Below are 15781 nucleotides of genomic sequence, written 5' to 3' on the forward strand. Positions count from 1 at the left end.
AGCTGGTGCTGCTCATGAGAATTTGACTCATACTGACAGGTTGTCTTTTATTAACTCTCCCAAATCTTTCTCCTTATGAGGACCACAATGGAAATAAGCATACATGTTTTTTTGTGTTATCCTCAGCAGATGTAATTGTTATTTCAAACTATGTGTTCTTTTCATTATCTGCACTTCATGTATATTGATTCATTGAATGCATGAGTGGTTACCACTTATGATGTACTGGTATAAATTTTATGTAATTTTTTAGCTTAGCTAGTTATGGTATTGTCAATTATTTATTGTTATTCTTGTCTATATTATTTTACTCTTGTGTTAACTCATATGTAAACTGTCGGAAATAGATGTAGTCACTAAGAATGGTGACAATCAGTAACTGACTCAGGAGAAGTCACGGCACCCCAGCTTCAAGGCGTGGGGTTCTCTCTTTCGTTCTCACTTTCCAACCCTCGAACAAAGCAGATTTCTAATCTGCTCTCCCATCGCTACCCTAGGGTAGCATGGTAACGTATTTTGTATATTAAGTTGGGGGTAGGAAAAAGCCCAGATGGTATTGGTACAACCTTGCAGGTGAAGGATAATATTGGACCCAGGCTTCTTATGTCAACCTCGCCGTGCACTGTGCCAAACTCTCATGCTGGGCTAAGTTTTGGCCAAATCGGTCACCTGCCAATTTTCGGCAAAATTCATGGGTCTCTTTGAAATTTTTTCCATTTCGGGTCATTTTGGTCACCTGCCCCGATTTACCCACCATCTCAAAGTGGTCAGGGCTCCTGTGGGGTTCACTTGGACCCCGCTCAGGCCAACAGTTGGACCTTTTCTCCCATTTTTCACTTTTGGGCCTCTGGCGCCCGTACTGTTGGCTTGAGCAGTGTCCAAGTGGACCCCACAGGAGCCCTGACCGCCCTCGACCTGTGGGTGAGATGATGGGTAGATTGGAGCAGGTGACCAAAATTACCCCTCAAAATCGGCAGGTGTCCGATTTGGCCCTAACTGAGCCCAGAGGAAGAGAGTCGGCCACAGTGGACGGCGAGGTAGACGCGAGGAGCCTGGACCCAATGGCGTGGCTGTCGCATTCCTCCAAATTTGGGCCTTTTCTCCGATATGCCCTTTTGTGATTCTGGCGCCTGTAGTGTTGGCTTGAGCAGTGTTCAAGTGGACACCACAGGAGCCCTGACCGGCCGCGACCTGGGGGTGAGATGGTGGGTAGATTAGAATAGGTGACTGACATGACCCCTCAAAATTTGCAAGGATTTTGGCCAAAATCGACAGGTACCCGATTTGGCCCTAACTTAGCCCTGAGGGAGAGAGCTGGCCACAGTGGACGGCGAGGTAGACACGAGGAGCCTGACCAAGGGCGTGGCTGAGGCACCCCTCCAAATTTGGGCCTTTTCTCCCATTTTTCTTTTTTGGGCCTCTATCGCCCGTACACTTTGCTTGAGCAATGTCCAAGTGGACCCCACAGGAACCCTGACCAGCCACGACCTGTGGGTGAGATGATGGGTAGATTGGAGCAGGTGACCAAGATGACCCCTCAAAATCGGCAGTTGCCCGATTTGGCCCTAACAGCCCAGAGGGAGAGGGTGGGCCACAGTGGACGGCGAGGTAGACGCGAGGAGCCTGGACCCAACGGCGTGGCTGTTGCACCCCTCCAAATTTGGGCCTTTTCTCCAATTTTTCACTTTTGGGCCTCTGGCGCCCATACTGTTGGCTTGAGCGGTGTCCAAGTGGACATTATAGTAGCCCTGACCAGCCGTGACCTGTCGATGCGATGGTGTGTACATTGGAGCAGGTGACCAAAATTACCCCTCAAAATCTGCAAGGGTACCCATGGATTTTGGCCAAAATCGGTAGGTGCCCGATTTGGCCCTAACTTAGCCCAGAGGAAATAGGCGGCCACAGTGGACGGTGAGGTAGGCGCGAGGAGCCTGGGCCCAAGAGTGTGGTTGTGGCACCCCTCCAAATTCGGGCCTTTTCTCCTATTTTTCACTTTTGGGCCTCTGGCGCCCGTGTAACTAGTGAGCTGTTACTGGGCTAGTGACACAGGGAGAGATTGACAGTCGGTTTAGGTTAGGTACTTTATTGAAAGGACACTGGAATGCACACATAAACACATGTTGGCAGGCCCGAGTCTGAAAGAATACTGACCGTGACCTGACCTCACACGCCTTTAAGTGCCCTCGGGGCGTACCGAAAAGTAGCATCCCTCAGGCTGGGACAGGGTTGCCGGGCGTAGCCCGGAATTGTGTTTTTGGTAGCCTACAAATATATTACAAGAGTATTATGGCCGTAGCCCAAACACACATGCTCTGACGCATAAGGCTAGTTGTCCTTACACTTTCTCCCAAGAGGCTGCTCACCACATGCCTCAATATGTTCTTGCGGGGGACTGTTCACCACACCAGTACTGTTGGCTTGAGCGGTGTCCAAGTGGACTCCACAGGAGTCCTGACCAGCCGAGACCTGTGGGTGAGATATTGGGTAGATTGGAGCAGGTAACCAAAATGCCCCCTCAAAATCTGCAAGGGGGCCCATGGACTTTGGCTAAAATCGGCAGGTGCCACATAGGACGGCGAGGTAGACGCGAGGAACCTGGGCCAAGGGTGTGGCTGTGGCACCCCTCCAAATTTGGGCCTTTTCTCCCATTTATCACTTTTAGGCCTCTGGCGCCCTTACTGTTGGTTTGAGCGGTGTCCAAGTGCCCACAGGAGCCCTGACCAGTCGCCACCTGTGGGTGAGATGGTGGGTAGATTGGAATAGGTGACCAAAATGGCCCCTCAAAATCTGCAAGGGTTTTGCCCATTGATTTTAGCCAAAATCGGCAGGTGCCCGATTTGGCCCTAATTTACCCCAGAGGGAGAGATTCAGCCACAGTGGACAGGGAGGTAGGCGCGAGGAGCCTGGGCCCAAGGACGTGGCTGTGGCACCCCTGTGGTGAACAGTCCCCCATATGTACGTCTATGCGACATTTTGGCTTATAGTATGGTCGCTGCAGAAATGGGATGGACAAGGTATGTATATGTGGTGTAGAAACAGCTGGCCTTCGGCCTTGTTTTACTATTGTGTAGGTTAAGTCCATATTACGCCTGTAGTACAGGCATTTGTCTCCTCATGAAAGCACAACCTAGGCCCTGCCAAGCCATGTTTCAGTGAGGCTGGGTCCTTTGCTACTGTAGCGTACGCAAGATGTATATATAAGGAGCCAGGCTTTGGTCTCCATGGGCAGTTTTCTGTAGCACTTGTACTCAGCGGTGCTCGTCCTCAGACCCACGCGGTTACTTTGCGGTCGGGCACGCCTCGGAGCCTGAGCGCCGACCCAGCCTAGGTCGACACTCGCACTAACCAGATAAAATCCAGCAACCCACCCGAGCTTCATTCACTTCCTCATCACCATAGTCCAAGTAACATACATGCCTTGTTATATTGGTAACCTCCCCCCCCCCCCCGGGAGTTTTGACGCGCTACGACCGACAACGACTAGCTGCTGCACCCTACACACCACTAACGTCTCCCCGACGAGGAGGTTATCGCCTCCACTGACGTCCCTCATGACCGCTTCCTCACTCGACGTCACGACCTCCCCTTCGCTCGACGTCACGACCGCCTCTTCGCTCGGCGTCATGACCGCCCCTTCGCTCGACGTCACGGCCACCTCTTCGCTCGACGTAATGATCGCCTCTTCGCTCGACGTCACGATCACTAGAAATCGACGTAATGACCGCCTCCTCGCTCGACGATCGATGCAAATCGACGTCGCTACTTCAGGGAAGCCACCGCTTCCAACATTTGCTGTCTGCACCGCCTCCAGGGAGTTTGCGCTTCCACTGACGTCCCTCACGGCCTCTCCCCCGCATTGGACGTCACGAGCGACGCAGATCGACGTCGCTACTTCAGTGAAGCCACCGCTTCCAACATTTGCTGTCTGCACCGCCTCCAGGGAGTTTGCGCTTCCACTGACGTCCCTCACGGCCTCTCCCCCGCATTGGACGTCACGAGCGACGCAGATCGACGCCGCTACTTCAGTGAAGCCACCGCTTTCAACATTTGCTGTCTGCGCCATCTCCAGGGAGATCCCGTTTCCACTGACGTCGCTCAAGGCCCCTTCCCCGCACTAGATGTCACGATCGTCGCAGATCGACATCACTATTTCAATGATGTCGCCACCGCTACCAACGACGCCCAGCCTCACTAACGCCAGGCACGACCTCTTACGCACACTGGAAGTCACGATCGACTAAGATCAACGTCGCTACTTCAGAGAAGCCACCGCTTCCGCCAGCGCCGCCAAAGGGGTTCCCGCCTCCACTGACGCCACAGGAGCCCTGACCAGCCGCGACCTCTGGGTAAGATGTCGGGTAGATTGCAGCAGGTGACCAAAAGCTGAAGGCGCCCGATTTGGCCCTAATTTAGCCAAAAGGGAGATAGTCGACCACAGTGGACGGCGAACTAGATGCGAGGAGCAAGGGCCCAAGGGCGTGGCTGTGGCACCCCTCCAAATTTGGGCCTTTTCTCCCATTTTTTACTTTTGGGCCTCTGACGCCCGTACTGTTGGCTTGAGCGGTGTCCAAGTGGACCCCGTAAGAGCCATGACCAGCTGCCACCTATGGGTTAGATGGCTGGTAAATCGGAGTAGATGACCAAAATGACCCAAAATCTCCCCATGAATTTTGCCGAAAATCCGAAGGTGACCGATTTGATCCAAACTTGCCCCACAGGGAGAGAGTCGGACACAGTGCACCGCAAGGTAGACATGAGCAGCCTAAGCCCAAGGACGTGGCGGTAGCAACCCTCCAAATTTGTGCCTTTTAACCCAGTATTGACTTTTGGGCCTCTGGGACCCATACCGTCGGCCTAAGTGGTGTCAAATTAAACTCCACGGCAACCCTAGCCGCAATCTACCTGTGGGTGAGATGGGTAAATCGGAGCAGGTGACCATAATAACCCAAAATCCAAAAAATCTCAAAGGAGCCCCATGAATTTTGCCGAAAATCCGAATGTGACCGATTTGATCCAAACTTGCCCCACTGGGAGAGAGTCGGACACAGTGCATAGCAAGGTAGACACCTTCGGATTTTCGGCAAAATTCATGGGGTTACTCCTTTGAGATTTTTTGGATTTTGGGTTATTATGGTCACCTGCTCCGATTTACCCGCCATCTCACCCACAGGTTGAGTGCGGCCAGGGTTGCCGTGGAGTTCAATTTGACACCATTTAGGCCGACGGTATGGGTGCCAGAGGACAATAAGTCAATACTGCGTTAAAAGGCCCAGCTTTGGAGGGTTGCTACCGCCACGTCCTTGGGCTCAGGCTGCTCATGTCTACCTTGCTGTGCAATGTCTCCGACTCTCTCCCTGTGGGGGCAAGTTTGGATCAAATCGGTCATCTTCAGATTTTCGGCAAAATTCATGGGGTAACTCCTATAAGATTTTTTGGATTTTGGGTTATTATGGTCACCTGCTCCGATTTACCTGCGATCTCACCCACAGGTTGAGTGCGGCCAGGGTTGCCGTGGAGTTCAATTTGACACCATTTAGTCCGACGGTATGGGTGCCAGAGGCCCAAAAGTCAATACTGGATTAAAAGGCCCAAATTTGGAGGGTTGCTACCGCCACGTCCTTGGGCTCAGGCTGCTCATGTCTACCTTACTGTGCACTGTGTCCGACTCTCTCCCTGTGGGGCAAGTTTGGATCAAATCGGTCACCTTCGGATTTTCGGTAAAATTCATGGGGTTACTCCTTTGAGATTTTTTGGATTTTGGGTTATTATGGTCACCTGCTCCGATTTACCCGCCATCTCACTCACAGGTGGAGTGCGGCCAGGGTTGCCGTGGAGTTCAATTTGACACCACTTAGGTCGACGGTATAAGTGCCAGAGGCTCAAAAGTCAATACTGGGTTAAAAGGCCCAACTTTGGAGGGTTGCTACCGCCACGTCCTTGGGCTTAGGCTGCTCATGTCTATCTTGCTGTGCACTGTGTCCGACTCTCTCCCTACGGGGCAAGTTTGGATCAAATCGGTCACCTTCGGATTTTCGGCAAAATTCATGGGGTTTTCTTTGAGATTTTTTGGATTTTGGGTTATTATGGTCACCTGCTCCGATTTACCCGCCATGTCACCCATAGGTTGAGTGCGGCCAGGGTTGCCGTGGAGTTCAATTTGACACCACTTAGGCCGACGGTATGGGAGCCAGAGGCCCAAAAGTCAATACGTTAAAAAGCCAAGGTTTGGAGGGTTGCTACCGCCACGTCCTTGGGCTCAGGCTGCTCATGTCTACCTTGTTGTGCACTGTGTCCGACTCTCTCCCTGTGGATCAAATTTGGATCAAATCGATCACCTTCGTATTTTCGGCAAAATTCATGGGGTTACTTCTATGCGATTTTTTGGATTTTGGGTTGTTATGGTCACCTGCACCCGATTTAACCGCCATCTCACCCACAGGTTGAGTGCGGCCAGGGTTGCCGTGGAGTTCAATTTGACACCACTTAGGCCGACGGTATGGGTGCCAGAGGCCGAAAAGTCAATACTGCGTTAAAAGGCCCAACTTTGGAGGGTTGCTACTGCCTTGTTCTTTGGCTCAGGCTGCTCATGTCTACCTTGTTGTGCACTGTGTCCGAATCTCTCACTGTGGGGCAAGTTTGGATCAAATCGATCACCTTCGGATTTTGGGTCATTTTGATCACTTGCTCCGATTTACCCGCCATCTCACCCACAGGTCGAGGGCGGCTAGCGCTGCCGTAGAGTCCAATTTGACACCACTCTGGTCAATGGTTTGGGTGCCAGAGGCCAAAAGGTGATTACTGGTTGAAAAGGCCCAAATTTGGAGGGGTGCCACTGCCACGCCCTTGGACTTAGGCTGCTCGTGCTTACCTTGCTGTGCACTTTGACCGACTCTCTCCCCGTGGGGCAAGTTTGGACCAAATCGGTGACTTTCGAATTTTCGGCTAAATTTGAGATTTTTTGGATTTTGGGTCATTATGGTCACTTGCTCCGATTTACCCGCCATCTCACCCACATGTCGAGGGCGGGTAGGGCTGCCGTGGAGTCCAATTTGACACGACTCAGGCCAACGGCATGGGTGCCAGAACCCAGTAGGTGATTACTGGGTGAAAAGGCCCAAATTTGGAGGGGTGCCACTGCCACGCCCTTGGACTCAGGCTGCTGATGCTTACCTTGCTGTGCACCTTGACTGATTCTCTCCCTGTGCGGCAAGTTTGGACCAAATTGGTCACTTTCGAATTTACGGCTAAATTCATGGGGTTAATCCTTTGAGATTTTTTGGATTTTGGGTAATTTTGGTCACGTGCTCCGATTTACCCACCATCTCAATTTTCGGCTAAATTCATGGGGTTAATCCTTTGAGATTTTTTTTGGATTTTGGGTTATTTTGGTCACATGCTCCAATCTACGCGCCATCTCACCCACAGGTCGAGGGCGGCTACGGCTGCCGTGGAGTCCAATTTGACACCACTCAGGCCAACGGTATGGGTGGCAGAGGCCAAAACTTGATTACTGGTTGAAAAGGCCCAAATTTGGAGGGGTGCCACTGCCACGCCCTTGGACTCAGGCTGCTCATGTTTACCTTGCTGTGCACTTTGACCGACTCCCTGTGGGGCAAGTTTATACCAAATCGGTCACTTGCTCCGATTTACTCGCCATCTCACCCACAGGTTGAGGGTGGCTAGGGCTGCCGTGGAGTCCAATTTGACACCACTCAGGCCAACGGTATGGGTGGCAGAGGCAAAAAGGTGATTACTGGGTGAAAAGTCCCAAATTTGGAGGGGTGCCACTGCCACACCCTTGGACTCAGGCTGCTCATGCTTACCTTGCTGTGCACTTTGACCGACTCTCTCCCTGTGGGACAAGTTTGGACCAAATCAGTCACCTTCGAATATCCGGCTAAATTCCTTTGAGATTTTTTGGATTTTGGGTCATTTTGGTCACTTGCTCCGATTTACCCCCCATCTCACCCACAGGTCGAGGGCGGCTAGGGCTCCCGTGGAGTCCAATTTGACACGACTCAGGCCAACGGTATGGGTGGCAGAGGCAAAAATGTGATTACTGGGTGAAAAGGCCCATGTTTGGAGGGGTGCTACTGCCACGCCCTTGGACTCAGGCTGCTCATATTTACCTTGCTGTGCACTTTGACCGACTCTCTCCCTGTGGGGCATGTTTGGACCAAATCGGTGACCTTCGAAATTTTTTTGGATGTTGGGTCATTTTGGTCACTTGTTCTAATTTACCCGCCCTCTCACCCACAGGTCGAGGGCGGCTAGGGCTGCTGTGGAGTCCAATTTGACACGACTCAGGCCAACGGTATGGGTGGCAGAGGCAAAAAGGTGATTACTGGTTGAAAAGGTCCAAATTTGGAGGGGTGCCGCTGCCACGCACTTGGACTCAGGCTGCTCGTGTTTACCTTGCTGTGCACTTTGACCGACTCTCTCCCTGTGGGGCAAGTTCGGACCAAATCGGTGACCTTCGAATTTACGGCTAAATTCCTTTGAGATTTTTTGGATTTTGGGTCAATTTGGTCACTTGCTCCGATTTACCCGCTATCTCACCCACAGGTCGAGGGCGGCTAGGGCTCCCGTGGAGTCCAATTTGACACGACTCAGGCCAACGGTATGGGTGGCAGAGGCCAAAAGGTGATTACTGGTTGAAAAGGCCCAAATTTGGAGGGGTGCCACTGCCACACCCTTGGACTCAGGCTGCTCATGCTTACCTTGCTGTGCATTTTGACCGACTCTCTCCACGTGCGGCAAGTTTGGACCAAATCAGTCACCTTCGAATTTTCGGCTAAATTCATGGGGTTAATCCTTTGAGAGTTTTTGGATTTTGGGTAATTTTGGTCACCTGCTCCGACTTACCGCCATCTCTTCCACCAGATCGGTCACCTACGGATTTACGGCTAAATTCATGGTGAATTCTTTGAGATTTGTTGGGTTTTGGGTCATTTTGGTCACCTGCACCCATTTACCTGCCATCTCACCCACAGACCGACATCACTTAGCTCGCTCGCGGCGTCCCACACCACGGTCAGTGGCGGGCTGGGGCACGTCGGCTGGAAGGTGCGGGCTAACCCCGCCCGTCGTGGACCAGCAGTCGGCCGACATAATTTAGTCCGTCCACGGTGTCCTCCGCCGGGTTGGGCGGGGGTGGGGGGCACTCGGCCTCCCGGCCGGGGATATCCACCCCCTATACTTTATACGCGAGATGCCAGAGTTGCGGATGTCGCATCCCGGATTTCCCTTGCCGACCTCATGTGAACTAGAAATTCGCCTTTGCCTCGTCCTCCGTCACGCCGAGAAGTTGGGCTTAACTGGGCCTCCATGTCCCAAACTTGGTCAGTGGTCCCAAAATCTGGCCCAACGAGGCTCTCGTCTGAACGAACATGTTGAGTCAGCTTTGATTTTGACTTGTGGTATTGATAAGTCGCATTGTAGACATTCTTATTGCTTATCATTCTCTAATGTAAAGTTTGTCTCCAATTTGGCCCAAACTTACCCCACAGGGAGAGAGTCTTTCACAGAGCACATCAAGGTAGACGTGGGGAACCTGGGCCCAAGGGCGAGATCGTGGGGACCAACCGGGGCACGTGCGGGCTAACCCCGGCCACCGTGGACCAGCACTCGGCCGACATCATTTAGTCCGTCCGCGGGGTCCTCCGCCACGGTCAGCGGCTGGCCCGGGGCACGTCGGCCGAAAGGTGCGGGCATTTTTTTGTGTGTCATTTTGGTTACCTGCTCCGGTTTGCCCACCATCTCAGCCACAGGCCTAGAGGGGTCAGGGCTCCTGTGGGGTCCACTTGGACAGCGCTCAGGCCATTAGTAGGGGCGCCAGTGTATTAGTGTACGTGTACTTGTCTGTAGTAGTATACGTTTTCTAGTACTAGTGTGTTAATCTTATACAAGTAGTTTGATATTTGCACTAGTAGAATAGAACACTAGTACATTTTTACGCTAGTTCAAGCACACTAGTTTTTGTGTACTAATGCAGTAGACGAGTGTAGCAAGGTCATACCGTGAATTGTTTTCTGCAGAATTCGCACACCATAAGTCAATTTCTGTATTAATATTGTCACTCCGCTGAAACTTGCATTATGGAAGCATAACTTTATTTATACTATTATGTCCCACATATCTATATGTAAATGACTGTAACTATTAGTGCAATTATTCCATAATGTCTAAATTGCAATACGTAAACCAAATTATTCGCGGTGCTCCTGAATGTGTAATATGTCATTTTTGCATAAAGAATTGTGTTTCGCCGACAAGACAGCGGCATTACTCGCCTATACCACGCTTTTTAATTTCAGTAAACAAGTCCCAAGACAATAGGAACATAACACTACACTAAAACACCGGGACACGTACCCTAGTACACGCACACTGGTACACGTATACCAATACACTAGTACATTAATTCACTAGTGCTAGTTCACAGATACCAGTACACTTGTACTATTAATACGCTTGTAAACAAGTATTAGTACACTAGCACTGATGATGAAACGCTGGAGGACTTTGCTACGTACACAAACAACTTCTATCTGGAGTAATTCTTTATCCATTTTTTCTTAATCGAGAGAATAAATAACAATATCACAAATAAACATGCCCTCATACCTTTGGCGTGGGTTGGCCGAGCCGACAGAGGGAGTGGCTGGGCGCAATTCTTTGCCTAAAAACTTGAGAGTAAACGTCTAGTTTGAGGAAGGGAAGGAGAAACAGGAGGAGGGCTGCTGGTTGTCTAGTTCGTAGAGGAACAAGTGGATGAGCAGCAGCTGCCTAGTTAGTGGAAGAGGTGGAGCAGCAGCTACCTGGTTAGTGGAGGTGGTGGAGCAGCTGTATGGTTAGTGGAGGAAGTGGAGCAGCTGGTGCCTGGTTAGTGGAGGGAGTGGAGCAGCAGCTGCCTGGTTAGTGGAGTAAGAAGTGGAGCAGCAGCTGCCTGGTTAGTGGAGAAGGAAGTGGAGCAGTTGCTGCCTGGTTTGTGGAGGGAGTGGTGCAGCAGCTGCCTGGTTAGTGGAGGAGGAAGTGGAGCAGCAGCTGCCTGGTTAGTGGAGAAGGAAGTGGAGCAGTTGCTGCCTGGTTAGTGGAGAAGGAAGTGGAACAGCTGGTGCCTGGTTAGTGGAGGAGGAAGTGGAACAGCAGCTGCCTGGTTAGTGGATGAAGAGGAGCAGCAGCTGCCTGGTTAGTGGAGGAAGAGGAACAGCTGCCTGGTTAGAGGAACAAGAAGATGAGCAGCAGCTGCCTGGTTAGTGGAAGAGGTGGAGCAGCAACTGTATGGTTAGTGGAGGAAGTGGAGCAGCTGGTGCCTGGGTAGTGGAGGAAATGGAGCAGCAGCTGCTTGGTTAGAGGAACAAGAGGATGAGCAGCAGCTGCCTGGTTAGTGGAGGTAGTGGAGGAGCAGCTGCCAGGGTAGTGGAGTTGGAGCAACAGCTGTATGTTTAGTGGAGGAAGTGAAGTAAGGTGGTGCCTGTTTCGTGGAGGAAGTGGAGCAGCAGCTGCCTGGTTAGAAGAAGAGGAGCAGCAGCTGCCTGGTTAGAAGAAGAGGAGCAGCAGCTGCCTGGTTAGTGGTGGAGCAGCTGGTGCCTGGTTAGTGGTGGAGCAGCTGGTGCCTGGTTAGTGGTGAAGCAGCTGGTGCCTGTTTAGTGGACAAGCTTCCTCGTTAGCAGAGAAGGAAGTGGAACAACTGGTGCTTGGGTAGTGGAGGTGAAGCAGATGGTGCATAGTTAGTGGAGGAGGAGCTGGTGCCTGGTTAGCGGAGAAGCAGCTGCCTGGATGGTGGGTTAGTGGAGGAGGTGGAGCAGCCGGTGTCTGGTTAGTGGAGGTGGAGCAGATGTTGCCTGGGTAGTGGAGGTGGAGCAGTAGGTGCCTGGTTAGTGGAGGCGGAGCAGCTGGTGCCTGGTTAGTGGTGGAAGAGGAGCAGAGGCTGCATGGTTAGTGGAGGTAGAGCAGCTGGTACCTGGTTAGTGAAGGAGCAGTAGCAGCAGCTGCCTCGTTAGTGGAGGAGGAAGTGGAGGTGGAGCATCAGTTGCCTGATCAGTGGAGGAAGTGGAGCAGCTGATGCCTGAGTAGTGGAGGAAGTGGAGCAGCTGGTGCCTGAGTAGTGGAGGTGGAGCAGCTGGTGCCTGGGTAGTGGAGGTGGAGCAGTAGTTGCCTGGGTCGTGGAGGAGGTGGAGCAGCTGGTACCTGGTTAATGGAGGAGTAGTAGCTGCCTGGTTAGTGGTGAAGGAGCTGGTGCCTGGGTAGTGGAGGTGGAGCAACTGGTGCCTGGTTAGTGGAGGAGGTGGAGCAGTTGGTGCCTGGGTAGTGGAGGAGGAAGTGGAGCAGTTGGTGCATGGGTAGTGGAGGTGGAGGAGCAGCAGTACCTGCCTGGTTAGTGGAGGTGGAGAAGTTGGTGCCTGGGTAGTGGAGGTGGAGGAGCAGCAGTACCTGCCTGGTTAGTGGAGGTGGAGAAGTTGGTGCCTGGGTAGTGGAGGTGGAGCAGCTGGTGCCTGGTTAGTGGAGGTGGAACAACTGGTGAAAGCAAGGTGATGAGATATACAAAGGGGTGAGGATGGCAGTAAGCTCTCTTAAAGAAGAGAGGTTAGAGGAGGTGGACAGTTTTAAATATTTTGTGTCACTTGTGGCAGGGAATGGAGGAGGGAGGTGGGGGTAAACTGTAGAATGAAGGATGAAAAGTGTCATAAAAAATGGGTACCTGGGGATGGATGCAAAGACAGAACTGTATAAAAGAGGAGCTTGTACATATGACACTCTATGGGGGCTACTTGGAATTTAAAGGAAACAAAAAGAAATTTGAGATGAAGCATTTTGGAAGTATGATAGGTGATACAAGATGGATAGTGTAAGAAATGAGGAGGTGAGGAGGATAGCTGGGGTGGAAAGGGAGTTGGCAGATAGTGCTGATAAAAGAATACTGTGATGGTTTGGGCACATGGGATGGTTGAATGTGGGTACATGCCTTCTATGGCTATCCCTCTTACAAAGGGGAAGGCACTTGGTATATAGATAAAGACATACTGAGTTAATTACTGATGCAGTTGTGGTGTAGCGATTTTTCACTTTATGTTCCCACATGTCCAGCAGGTGTTTAGAGAGGCAGATCCTACAAATGCCTTCATCACAGTGCTAGGGTCTTCCTATGAACTAAGGCACATCAATTTTGTGTATACATGTGTCTACATAGTCACATACACACACAAACGTAAGAAATGCATATCAATATGCATCCATACATATACATAAATGAATATGTGCATTGTGTGTGTTTTAGTAATTGTAATATTCAGGAATGGAGCTACATCCGTGACCCCCCCCCCCCCGTTTTTTCATCTTGAACTTATCCTACCTTGTTTTGAACCTGCTTTTGGTTTTAACTTGGGCTACATTATCTAAGCTACTCCAGGAGTTGATGCATCTATCTGGGAAACTGTGTTTTTTGACATCCTTCAGACAAGTGTGCCAAAGAGGTCTTGTTTGTCACTTTTATCTGGTCCCTTTACTGGCCTGAACACACTTCTTTCAATGATAGCAAGTCCAGTGTTTGTAATGTCTCTTCATATGTCTTGCCTGCAAGACTGGGGACGAGTTTAGTTGCTGTTCTTTGGCTACCTCTCTTATAAAGGGGGAAAAGCTCTTGGTATATACGAGTAGATATAGATAGATCTTTCTCAAAGTTCTTCATCTCTACAGATTCTCGTGTAATAATTTCTAGCCTCACCTCTTCCATTCTCTTCCTTGAATAACTTTTTCTTTTGGTACAACCATTTTGGAGACTAATCTTTTCCACTGAGTATATATACTTTCTTGTGACACTGCCTCTGACCCAGGGCAGTGGACAAGATGCAGGGATGACCCGTCATCCAGGAGGTGCCAAGATAAGAGGGAGGGTGGAGGGGAGTGGAATGTATTAGGGATGGAATGGGTGGGAATGGTTTTTATGCCTTTTCCTTTTTGGCTACCTCCCTTGTAAGGGAAAAAAAAGCCTTTGGCTGAGCGGGTTAGGGCGTCGTTACTTGCGGCAAAGGTTGAGGTGAGGGCAGTTCAAATCCTGCCACCGACGAAGTTGGACCAAGGGCATGGTTCATTAAACTCCACGCTACAAAGCCCTCTGTGAGGGGCACCGTCCTAGCCTCCCGATAGGGGCGGAGTGTGTGACATTAAACCATATCACATCATCACATATGTATGTATACTTTCATGGGTTGATAATATCAAGTTCCTTGTTAAGTGGTTGTCCAGTCTTCCTGGTGTGTCTGCTCTTACTCATGTCACGTCTTTAACCCAGTGGATCATGTGTTGTCCATTCTACATGTGTGTGTATTTACCTAATTGTATTATACGGGAAGGGGAGCTATGCTCGAGGTGTCCCGTCTTCGTATCTCCTTTTGTCTAGACTGCTTTTAAATTCGTGCATAGTTTTTACACACAACACTTTCTCATCTAACTTGTTCCAAACATCTATCACCCTGTGGGGAAAGCTGTTCTTTTTCAGGTCTGTTCTATAACTGTCTTTCTTGATTTTCTTTCCGTGTCCTCTTGTATTTCTACTGTTCCATTTTATTAGATCCTCTCTATCAATAGTTTCTATGCCTTTCATGATTCTATAAATAGTTATCAAGTCTCCTCTCTCTCTTCTTTGCTCCAATGTCTGTAGCTCAAGTTTTGCTAGTCTCTCTTCATATGATGGTTCTGAGAGTGTTGGTGCCAATTTTGTATTTACCTAGTTGTACCTAGTGTGTGTGTGTGAGTGTGTATTTACGTAGTTGTATTTTACCTAGTTGTACTTTACGGGAAGGGGAGCTATGCTCGTGGGGTCCCGTCTTCATATCTCATTTTATCTAAACTATTTTTAAATTCATGTATTGATTTTGCACACACCACTTTCTCATCTAACTTGTTCCAACTGTCTATTGCTCTGTGAGGAAAGCTGTTCTTTTTAAAATCTCTTCTATAGCTGTCTTTTTTTATTTTCTTTCCGTGTCCTCTTGTATTTCTGTCATCCCATTTTATCAGATTCTCTCTATCAGTAATTTCTATGCCTTTCATGATTCTGTAAATAGCTATCAAATCTCCTCTCTCTCTTCTTTGCTCTAGTGTCTGTAGTTTAAGTTTTTGTAGTCTCTCTTCATATGATAGTTTTGAGAGTGTTGGTGCCAGTTTTGTAATTGCTCTTTGTATTCTTTCAAGTTTTTTTATACATTTTTTTGTACTTGGTGACCATATCGTTGCTGCATATTCCAATCTTGGTCTTATCAGGGTGATTAGGATTTTCCTCACCATTTCTTCATCCAGGTATGTAAATGCCACTTTGATTGTTCTTATTAAATTATAAGTTTCTCCAAAAATCTTATTTATATGTTTCTCAGGTGACATATTATTCATAACAATGACTCCCAGGTCCTTCTCATTTTCTACTTTTTTTATTCCTTCTTCTCCCAAATTATATGATCCTGTTATTCTGTTTTTGCTTTTTCCAAATTCCATTATACTACACTTTTTTGTATTGAACTCCATCTCCCACTTCCTACTCCATTCTTGTACTTTATTTAGATCTCTCTGTAGTGATTCACAATCTTCTTCAGTTTTCACTCTTTTCAGTAATTTTGCATCATCTGCAAAGAAGCTCATATAGCTTTCAATTCCTTCATCCATATCATTAATATATATAGCAAACATTATTGGGGCCAGAACTGTTCCCTGCGGGACACCGCTTATTACTTCATTCCATTTTGAGTGCTGATCTCTTATCACTACTCTCATTTTTCTTTCTTGC

This window comes from Oratosquilla oratoria, chromosome 38, assembly GCF_046742065.1.
Source record: "Oratosquilla oratoria isolate Oo_2021 chromosome 38, ASM4674206v1, whole genome shotgun sequence".
NCBI lineage: Eukaryota > Metazoa > Arthropoda > Malacostraca > Stomatopoda > Squillidae > Oratosquilla > Oratosquilla oratoria.